Source organism: Notolepis coatsorum, assembly GCF_963971535.1.
Source record: "Notolepis coatsorum genome assembly, chromosome: 2".
Taxonomy (NCBI): domain Eukaryota; kingdom Metazoa; phylum Chordata; class Actinopteri; order Aulopiformes; family Paralepididae; genus Notolepis; species Notolepis coatsorum.
In genome coordinates this window covers 81,443,647-81,453,543 of record NC_140166.1, presented here as the reverse complement: position 1 = coordinate 81,453,543, position 9,897 = coordinate 81,443,647, and the positions used below count along the sequence as shown (strand labels likewise).

At 44.9% G+C, this 9,897-nt stretch overlaps 1 long non-coding RNA gene across 2 annotated transcripts; it reads right to left on the bottom strand.

Annotated features, from left to right (window-relative positions):
• Positions 1 to 1,560: 1,560 nt before the first annotated feature.
• Positions 1,561 to 9,284, bottom strand: LOC311224387. Of its 2 annotated transcripts, none has more exons than XR_014619438.1 (4): positions 9,046 to 9,284; positions 8,812 to 8,952; positions 5,945 to 6,988; positions 1,561 to 2,648 (listed from the first exon to the last, which is right to left on the bottom strand). It is a non-coding gene; the product is annotated as an uncharacterized lncRNA (long non-coding RNA). The 2 variants fall into 2 exon arrangements; XR_014619439.1 differs by having other exon boundaries at positions 5,945 to 6,920.
• Positions 9,285 to 9,897: the final 613 nt, after the last annotated feature.

Below are 9,897 nucleotides of genomic sequence, written 5' to 3'. Positions count from 1 at the left end.
GTCGACTTTTCTTTTACTGACCATCTTTGAAAATGGCTAGAAACTAGGCTAGTAACTACATTTATCTCACGGAGATAAAACTGGGAGCGAGTTTACTGTAGATGCGCTGCCAACTGACTCGGACTGAAAGAGAGAGACGATTTGCGTTCCGTGAAGACCCGCCCTACTCCCCTACTCTGCATCTGATTCGCAGACTGTGGGTGAGGGGGGGGAACGCTGACGGGATGCTGAATGTGATTGGACCAGACCCGTACACAGACACAGACAGTGTGGAATAGTGTGTAATAGTGTAATAGTGTGTAATAGTGTAATAGGGTAATAGTGTGTAATAGTGTAATAGTGTAATAGTGTAATAGTGTATTAGTGTGTAATAGTGTAATATAGTGTAATAGAGTGTAATAGTGTGTAATAGTGTAATAGTGTGTAACAGTGTAATAGTGTGTAATAGTGTAATAGTGTGTAATAGTGTAATAGTGTGTAATAGTGTAATAGTGTAGTGTAATAGTGTAATAGTGTGTAATAGTGTAATAGTGTGTAATAGTGTAATAGTGTAATAGTGTGTAATAGTGTAATAGAGTGTAATAGTGTGTAATAGTGTAATAGTGTGTAATAGTGTAATAGTGTGTAATAGTGTGCTATGCGACTTGCAGGTTGTGTCATTGCACTCAGTAGGGATATCCTCTTTCATTGGTCTATGTTGACCACTCCCCCGATCATTAGGCCACGCCCCCTTTTTGTATCCTTTGAACCGTTTGTCATAGAGACTCGCGAGAGACCCTCTCCCGTTGGCCGGCGGTGCACAGGCGTCACCCACACTTTCACAATTTCCCCCGCGCGGAATTGTCTAGTTATTATTATTGTGTGTTAGCTAAGTTGTTTATTTGTTTTAATTCTTTAGTGTGCATTTTACATTTATTCTTAGCTCTTGTTCTTGCTTGTAAAGATTATAGGTGCAGTACTTTACTGTATAACTGTTAACCCTTTCACTGCCACACGACGGAGGGTTAACCCTTTACTATCACACAACCGACGGTCGTGAAAGGGTTAACCTTCGGTGTATTGTCGCAGTGAAAAGGGTTAACCGGTTGGTAGCGCGGCGATGTTTTAATTTTTTTGGGTGGGGGGGGGGGGGCTCAGACCGACCGACCGTTTTAGATTTTTGGCTCATTTTCCCTTATGTTAGAATTTTTTTTATGTAAAAATAATGGTTGCAGATATAGAGGGGTGCGCCAAAACTGCGCAGGGGGGGGGGGGCGGCGCAGTGGTGAATCTCGCCTAGGGCGCCAAATGTGCTAAGTCCGCCCCTGATAGAGTGTTGTGTTCACTCATAACACAGTCGAGGTTGAGTCGTTTCTTGTGATATTATCACATTCACACTCCAAGTGACTTATAGATTAACTTCACACCTGCAAATAGGCTGTCCAAAATATAAAAAAATAATTACATATGGTTCTTCAGTGCAAGGGTTAAAATAACAGCAACTGTTACGAGTGTGCTTCTTCGGCATGGTGAACCCAGGTAGCAGAGTGAATACGATGAGAGATGAGACAGGAGTCGACGTGGTGACGATAAGTGTTTACTTTCACAAGACAGGATACAATACACGACTGACAAACACGGGTAACATTTAACAATGAACCAGCAAGTGCATGCTGGCCCAGAACACTTAAATACAAACACTAATTAGACACAGAGGGTAATTACTAACAGGACACAGGTGTGGTAGACAGAACTAACAGAATACAGAGCACACAGGGGGAACAATAACAATTGTACAAATTGAGACAAACGAGACTAAAACATATTTACAAAACACATACAGGGGAACACAAAACTTAACACAATGGAAACAACAATGACAACATAGACAAAGAACATAACAAATATAAATGGCAGATGAGAATGTTAAGTAGGTGTGTGAGCTGATGCCAGATCTGCCACATCTGGCTCAGCCCACCGGTTGCCAATGTTATGTTGTGAAGGGTATTGATGGGGGGTTGTGAGTGTCTGAGTCCTGGACCAACCGAACCGGGCGGAGGGTTGCCGGTTGGTCCCACAGGACCGGGGGAAGTGTTACAGTACCCCGCCCTCGAAGGTCGACTCCCAGGCGGCCTAGCAGGCCCCCCGGGAACGGGAAGGGTGGGGGGGACGGAAGCCGCATCAGCGAAGAGGTGTGGGGGGAGGAAGGGGGTTCGAGGGACGGGGCTCACGGAAACTGGATCGGGGGGAGGGGGCTGACAAGGAAGACTGGAACAGGGAAGGATGAAGGGTAGAGGCGACGGCTCCGGAGCGAGACCTGGGGCTGGGGTCTCCTCGGTGGCGAGACCCACCGCCGAACCCCGAACCGGAGGCTCCCTGGCGGCAGGACGCAGTGCAGGACCCCCGACCGGGGTCCCTCTGGCAGCGGAATTCGGCGTCGTCGTAGCTCGTCCTCCGGAACCTCCCAGGGCTGAGGAGACCTCGACCAGGCCGGTGAGGAAGACCTGCGGTCCTGGGAACCCCCTCCCCTGGGGCTATGGCGTCGGGATCCGCAACCCTTCCCCGACGCTCCCCTGCGGACCAGACGACTCCCCACCCAGTGATCCAGCACAGGAGTGGCCGCGGCGCAAGCACCCGTTGTCATCGGCGCCGCATGCTGGCCCAGAACACTTAAATACAAACACTAATTAGACACAGAGGGTAATTACTAACAGGACACAGGTGTGGTAGACAGAACTAACAGAATACAGAGCACACAGGGGGAACAATAACAATTGTACAAACTGAGACAAACGAGACTAAAACATATTTACAAAACACAGACAGGGGAACACAAAACTAACACAATGGAAACAACAATGACAACATAGACAAAGAACATAACGAATATAAATGGCAGATGAGAATGTTAAGTAGGTGTGTGAGCTGATGCCAGATCTGCCACATCTGGCTCAGCCCACCGGTTGCCAATGTTATGTTGTGAAGGGTATTGATGGGGGGTTGTGAGTGTCTGAGTCCTGGACCAACCAAACCGGGCGGAGGGTTGCCGGTTGGTCCCACAGGACCGGGGGAAGTGTTACAAGCAACAATAAAAGAAAGAATAGAAAAGCCTAACTTGTAAATTCTCATTGAAAATGTATATTCATCCCCCTGTTAAAACTCATGAGCATTTAGGGGTTGTTTTTAAAATAGATTCTTCCAGGGAACAGTGGGATAGGCTATATGCATGAAAGGCACTGCTGAGTGGACAGCCGGTACAATTAACATTCCTGTAAATGCTATTTTTTCCCAACTGCTGTCCCTGAAGATGTTCCTAAAAAACAAAAAGCTTTCATGACAAATCATTTATCATTATTGGGCCACCATCAGCATTCATTTAAAGGGGAACAACACTCATTTCAAGAAACCACATGTTATTCCTGTGCCCCAGGGCTGTGAACTTGCACCATGATACAGACCCTCATCTGCACCTTTGTTTGCACTGTATTCTTATATTCAGAGTTAATTATATTGTTTACACAATTTATTTTCCTCATATTTCTATATTCAGACCAAATTTGATGGCCTACATTTATGTCTTTCTACTAGGGGTGTAAAGGTACACGTATCCGTACCGAACCGAACCGTTTCAGTGTGTACCGTACCGTACCGCTGTGTAGTGTAGGCCTACCGAACGAATACAACCAGTGGTGCAGTGCTGGTATAACTCGGTATAACGGCGTTATACCTCGGTCACTGAGGCTGAAGTACGCGCAATCGCTTTTTACATGGCATTATCCAACCGGACTCCCGGAGAAGCATGCAGCTGCAGAGCCGCAGAGCCAGCAGCGCTCTCTGGGCCGCGCGCTGACGGCCGCGCTGTGAGGCAATAGTATCCAGCTGCAGGACGAGAGCAACCAAAAAAAACTGTGCATGCGCGCACACGCGCGCACGCGTGGAGCGTTTGACCTACTGTCAATTTGCCACTGCACCACTGAATACAACGGTACGTTAACCACTAACGACTTTTTTTCACAATATAAGTCGATTATTAATTTCAATATAGAATATTCGTTGACAGCCCTACAAGTACAATTAGTTACTGCACACTACATCACCCCTGAGTGGAACATGGAAAGCCAAACTTTCCCCCACTGTACCGAAAACCCGTACCGAACCTTGACTTCAAAACCGAGGTACGTACCGTACCGTGATTTTTGTGTACCATTACACCCCTACTTTCTACCATTACCCTGCCCATGTCTGTACCTCCTCCTCCTCCCCCTTGCTGCTATGACGCCCACATTTTCCCAAGGGAATCAGTAAAGGAACATCTTATCTTGTCTTACCGCATTCTCCTACAGCTAGAAAACGTTCAAAAGTGTGATGTCACACAGATGTAAAATCCAGGCCTGAATTGGCCATTAAATCTGGAGGCAACAAGTCTGAACCAGAATCTAAACTTAATTTGAGTTCAAGTCATGACAAGCTGCCCATGTGGCATCACAATGGGCAGGTTCTCTGATTTCTAGGTGTTGGCCACCATCAGGATGCTCAATGACTCTATGCAACACTAACCCACCCATTTAATATATATCTCCCTGCTAACTCACGGAAACGCCCCCCTCTAACTGATCGGCCCTCAATCCTCCTCACGACACCTCCGCTCCGGCCAGGCAAACCTCCTCCAGTGACCGAGGACCAAACTCCGCACCATGGGAGATCGGGCTTTCTGCTCATCTGCTCCCAGTCTGTGGAGTGCTCTCCCTGACCATCTAAGAGCACCACAGACCATGGATGCTTTTAAAAAGGGCCTTAATAGAGCCTTTTGTCTATCTAGTTTTAGCCCCACACGTTATGTTCTTTTACTCTTTTTAGCCGTTCTTATTTTATGTTCTCTTACTATTTTACTAGTTTTAGCTCTTCTTATTTTATGTTCTCTTCCTCTTTTACTAGTTTTAGCCCTTCTTATTTTATGTTCTCTTACTCTTTTACTAGTTTTAGCCCTTCTTATTTTACTCTTTTACTAGTTTTAGCCCTTCTTATTTTATGTTCTCTTACTCTTTTACTAGTTTTTATGTTCTTATGTACACTGTAGCGCCTTGAGATTTGTTCCCTTCAAATTGAATGTATTATTATTATTATTATTATTATTATTATTATTATTATTATTATTATTATTATTATTATTATATGTGACAAATAAAACAAAACTTGAACATGAACTTGAGTATGCTCGTTTACAAATACTGACTGAACTGTCCTGCGGCCAACAAATAACTTGTGGGTTGTGGTCGGCATTGCCCTTTGACCTCTCCCACCTCAGCTTCATGTCATGCAATAGTGGATGAGTGCTAACTGAACTACAGAATATACCAAACTGTCTAAGAATACCACCAGTGTGGGAGCGGTGAGTGATAGGTCAGAGCCTTCAGACGCCCACATCACCACAACCCTGAATCTTCTCATACTGTAGATTCCTGTGAAAAAGTTGTAAAGAAACCATAAAGAAATACATGTGAACAGGAAGAACAATAGTACAACCTTAGATGACTTAAAGAGAGGCTACGTAATGTCTCCCTTTACAGGTCAGGTCAGACTGAAGGGAAAATACACACATCAGTCTAGACACTCTAAAGCAGCGGTTCTCAAACTATGGGTCGCGACCCAAAGTGGGGTCGTGGGTAGGTGACAGTGTGCATTGGCAAGTAAAAAAAAATAATAATAATTTTATGTTCTGGCAACATATTTTGGCTAAATATGCCTCGTTTTATAAATGTGTATTGATAACATAGTGCTTAATTTATGAATCCCCTTTGGGGAAATGCAGGTGACATTGCAGCAAGAGTCAGATAGCCCAAACAGTTCTCATGTTCACCAGCCGTTTGCTCTCCAGCAATTGGCAGCAGTCCGTGCCAATGGTTGTGGAGCCTAATGGCTACTGGCACAATGTCTCATATTACAAATTACAACACTCAACAATCACCTCAAACTGAACCTGAGCGAAACAGTCAGTCTGCTCCTTCCTTTAGAGGGCCTCAGTGTTGTCCGACCAGTCCAGTCTACGGTTCAAGTGTACTCCACCATCTCCACCTCCTCCCCTCATATGGTGATGGAAGTGGGGGGCCTCCTCTGCTCTGGCCTTGCCTAAAGTCCATCACCAGCTCCTTGGTCTTGCTGGTGTTGAGTTGGAGGTGGTTGCCGTCACACCACACCACCCCTACGACACTCTCCACCCAGGGCTCTGTACTCATCCGTGTTGTCATCCATTGAGGTAACTAGCGATGGAGGAGTCATCAGGGAACTTCTGTAGGTGGCAGGTGGCTTGAGTTGTGGCTGAAGTCAGAGGTGTAGAGGGTAAACACGAAGGGTGACGGCATGATTCCTTAGGGGGAGCCGGTGTTGCACAGCAGCACATCTGAACATACTGTGGTCTGTTGGTGAGGTAGTCAGTGATCCAGGCCACCAGACTGTGGTCCAGATGCATCACAGAGAGCTTCTCCCCGAGCCGCAGAGGCTGGGTAGTGTTAACGGCACTGGAAGAATGAAGACCATGATTCTCACTGTGCTGCTGGGCCTCTCCAGGTGTGTATAGGCTCTGTGGAGCATATTGTAGATGATGGCGTCCTCCACTCCGATGTTTGCCTGGTATGCAAACCGCAGGTGGTCTAGGCGGGGAGTCACTCACCCGGGATGTGAAGTGTTGCAGGACCAGCCTCTCGAAAGGTCTTCATGACGTGTGACATCAGAGCGACTGGCCTGTAGTCATTCAGGGCGCTTGGGCGTCTCTCCTTTGGCACCTGGGACAATGTAGGATGTCTTCCAGAGTTGGGGCACCCTCTTCAGCCTCGGAGGTAGGCCTGTCAGTTGCCCGGCGCACGCCTTGAGTACCCTGGGGGTTGGTGTCGTCTGATCCTCTGGCCTTGTTTATGCTGATCCTGGAGAGCTGCCACTGCACCTGGCTGTTTAGTGATGGTCGAGGGGGGGGGGGGGTGAGTTGCTATAGCATTGTGTGGTCTGTTGCATGTCCCTGTTCAATGTGGGGAACAAAATAATATGCATGGAACAAAAGAGTATGCATGGAGGAAAAAATAGTATGCATGGAGAAAAATAGTATGCATGGAACAAAATAGTATGCATGGAACAAAATAATATGCATGTACCAAAAGAGTATGCATGGAACAAAAGAGTATGCATGGAGAAAAAAGAGTATGCATGGAGAGAGAGTATGCATGGAACAAAAGAGTATGCATGGAGAAAAAGAGTATGCATGGAGAGAGAGTATGCATGGAACAAAAGAGTATGCATGGAGAGAAAGAGTATGCATGGAACAAAAGAGTATGCATGGAGAAAAAGAGTATGCATGGAGAGAAAGAGTATGCATGGAGAAAGAGTATGCATGGAGAGAAAGAGTATGCATGGAACAAAAGAGTATGCATGGAGAAAAATAGTATGCATGGAACAAAAGAGTATGCATGGAACAAAATATGCATGGAACAAAAGAGTATGCATGGAGAGAAAGAGTATGCATGGAACAAAAGAGTATGCATGGAGAGAAAGAGTATGCATGGAACAAAAGAGTATGCATGGAGAAAAAGAGTATGCATGGAGAGAAATAGTATGCATGGAAAAAAATAGTATGCACGGAGAAAAAGAGTATGCATGGAGAGAAAGAGTATGCATGGAACAAAAAAGTATGCATGGAGAGAGAGTATGCATGGAACATTGATCTGTTCATTTAACCGTGATCACAAAGATCTGATAAGAGAAAGTTGTCCTCCGTGTTCTAGTATATGTTAACTCATTGAGACACTGGAATGCCTGATTGAGACCTTTTTATGTCTAATTGTTGCCTCAGCTTGCATTTCTGATAGCAGACAGGCATGTTTATTAAAGGCAGGCATTTCCCAATACATTTAGTAGGCCAATACCATAAACTATGGAACCAGAGAAACACCTTGATAATACAGTCACAATCTAACAGATATTCAACATAGAAATTAAAATGTATAAACTCTGTGCTCGTCTTTGTGTGCTGCTCCTACATGTTTTTAATTTAGGAGCACATCATCATGTAGCCTACTACTCCTTGGGGAAAAGGTTAGCAATAGAGCCCCCTGACCCAGAAGAACATTCAGAGTACAGTGAGTTTTCAGTTTCATACCTAACAACACTGTAGAATAAAGCTCATTTAGGCATGTTTGGATATAAAAAGTAGGTATGCCTGGTGGAGATTTACGCTCTACTGAGCCATCCACTGAGCGCACACTTCTAGTTTACGTTTGGATCACTGCTTGGGCCTTTAACTCTGTATAGGAGCCAAAGCACTCATGAGTTAAATACCTTATTTCTATTGGCTTAGTTGCCTACACTTTTAAAGTCTACATTTCAGAATACAATGGGGCTTAGCTGTATATTTAGGTTATTGTATTATATGAATGTTTATATGTTTATTTTTATAACCTTACATTGAAACGGCATTAGGAATATTGATTGGATTTAGATGAAGTCATTGAAACATCTTATTTGTCATAATAGAACATTCTAGAACATTTGTGATGTCACAGTATGATGTCATAATCAAACATTCTAGAACATTTGTGATGTTACAGTATGATGTCATAATGAAACATTATAGAACATTTGTGATGTTACAGTATGATGTCAGCAGTACTGAACAGATAGACTAAACTACATAGATTGAAGACTGCATTTCTAGACCCGGGTGCCTTGCCTACCGGTTTGCTGTGGAAAGAGCCGGCAAGTTGATCTACGGCTTTCAGGTGAGGAGGAATTTTGTCATGTGTCGATTGTGTGGTGATTTTGGAGACTGGGGAAATACAGTTTTCTTACCTTGTACTAGTGATGTGAATATTTAGGAAAATAGCTTTAGGATCACTTCTTCTTCTTCTTTTTTTTTTTTTTACTTTGCAGACGTCTTTATTTGTAGCACATTGCTACATCTTAGGATCACTTCTGTAAAGAAAGACTTCGCTGTGGAAGAGAAATAAACAATTGGGATATCTTTGTTTTACACTGGAGCGGCTGTGGACATTATTTTTCTTAATCAATGAACGTACTACTCACGAGTAAGCAACTTTAACCAGTAGAGTGGAACGTCGGCCCTCATACGTTTGGATCACTGCTTGGGCCTTTAACCCAGTGGCGTTGCACTTGCTTTACCGTCGATACCCACCGATCCTAGATCGGTTGCAGGCTGCAGCTAGCCCCTTCTGCGATGTGCAAGCCAGTGGCTTTTGAATACGCAGTCACTCGCAGCTCCCTAGTAGCCAAGCTAATTTGGACCACCAAACTGCTTAAAAGCTCGGGGTGGGTCCGAAATATATCAGATATAAATTTCAAAGGGTACCCAGCGTTCAATTAGGGTTTCACACACACATACGGCGGGGGTTGAAAGCTCGGAGTTGCTAATAAACATTTTAAACCATTTTTATAAAACGAGTGGTACTCACAGAGAGCGCAGTGATTGGACGCACCAGGCATGTCACAAAAGCAGTAGAAGAAGAAGCCATTTTGCCAAGGCTAGCTCTGTGAGTAGTCACTCGTTTTATAAAAATGATTTAAAATGTTTATTAGCAACGCCGAGCTTTCAAACCCCGCCGTGTGTGTGTGTGAACCCCTAATTGAACGCTGGGTACCTTTGAAATTTATATCTGATATATTTCGGACCCACCCCGAGCTTTTAAGCAGTGCTTGGTGGGCCAAATTAGCCTGGCTACTAGGGAGCTATAAGTGACTGCGTATTCAAAAGCCCCTGGCAGCACATCGCAGTCACGGGCGGGGCTAGCTGCAGCCTGCCTCCTCCTGGTCGCAGCATCTCGCCACGTTACTGTACGGTGCAACGCAACGCAACGCAACGTGCTAAACTATTATCTGCGTTTGACAGTAGTGACGGACAGTTGGGTTGCCCACTGGATG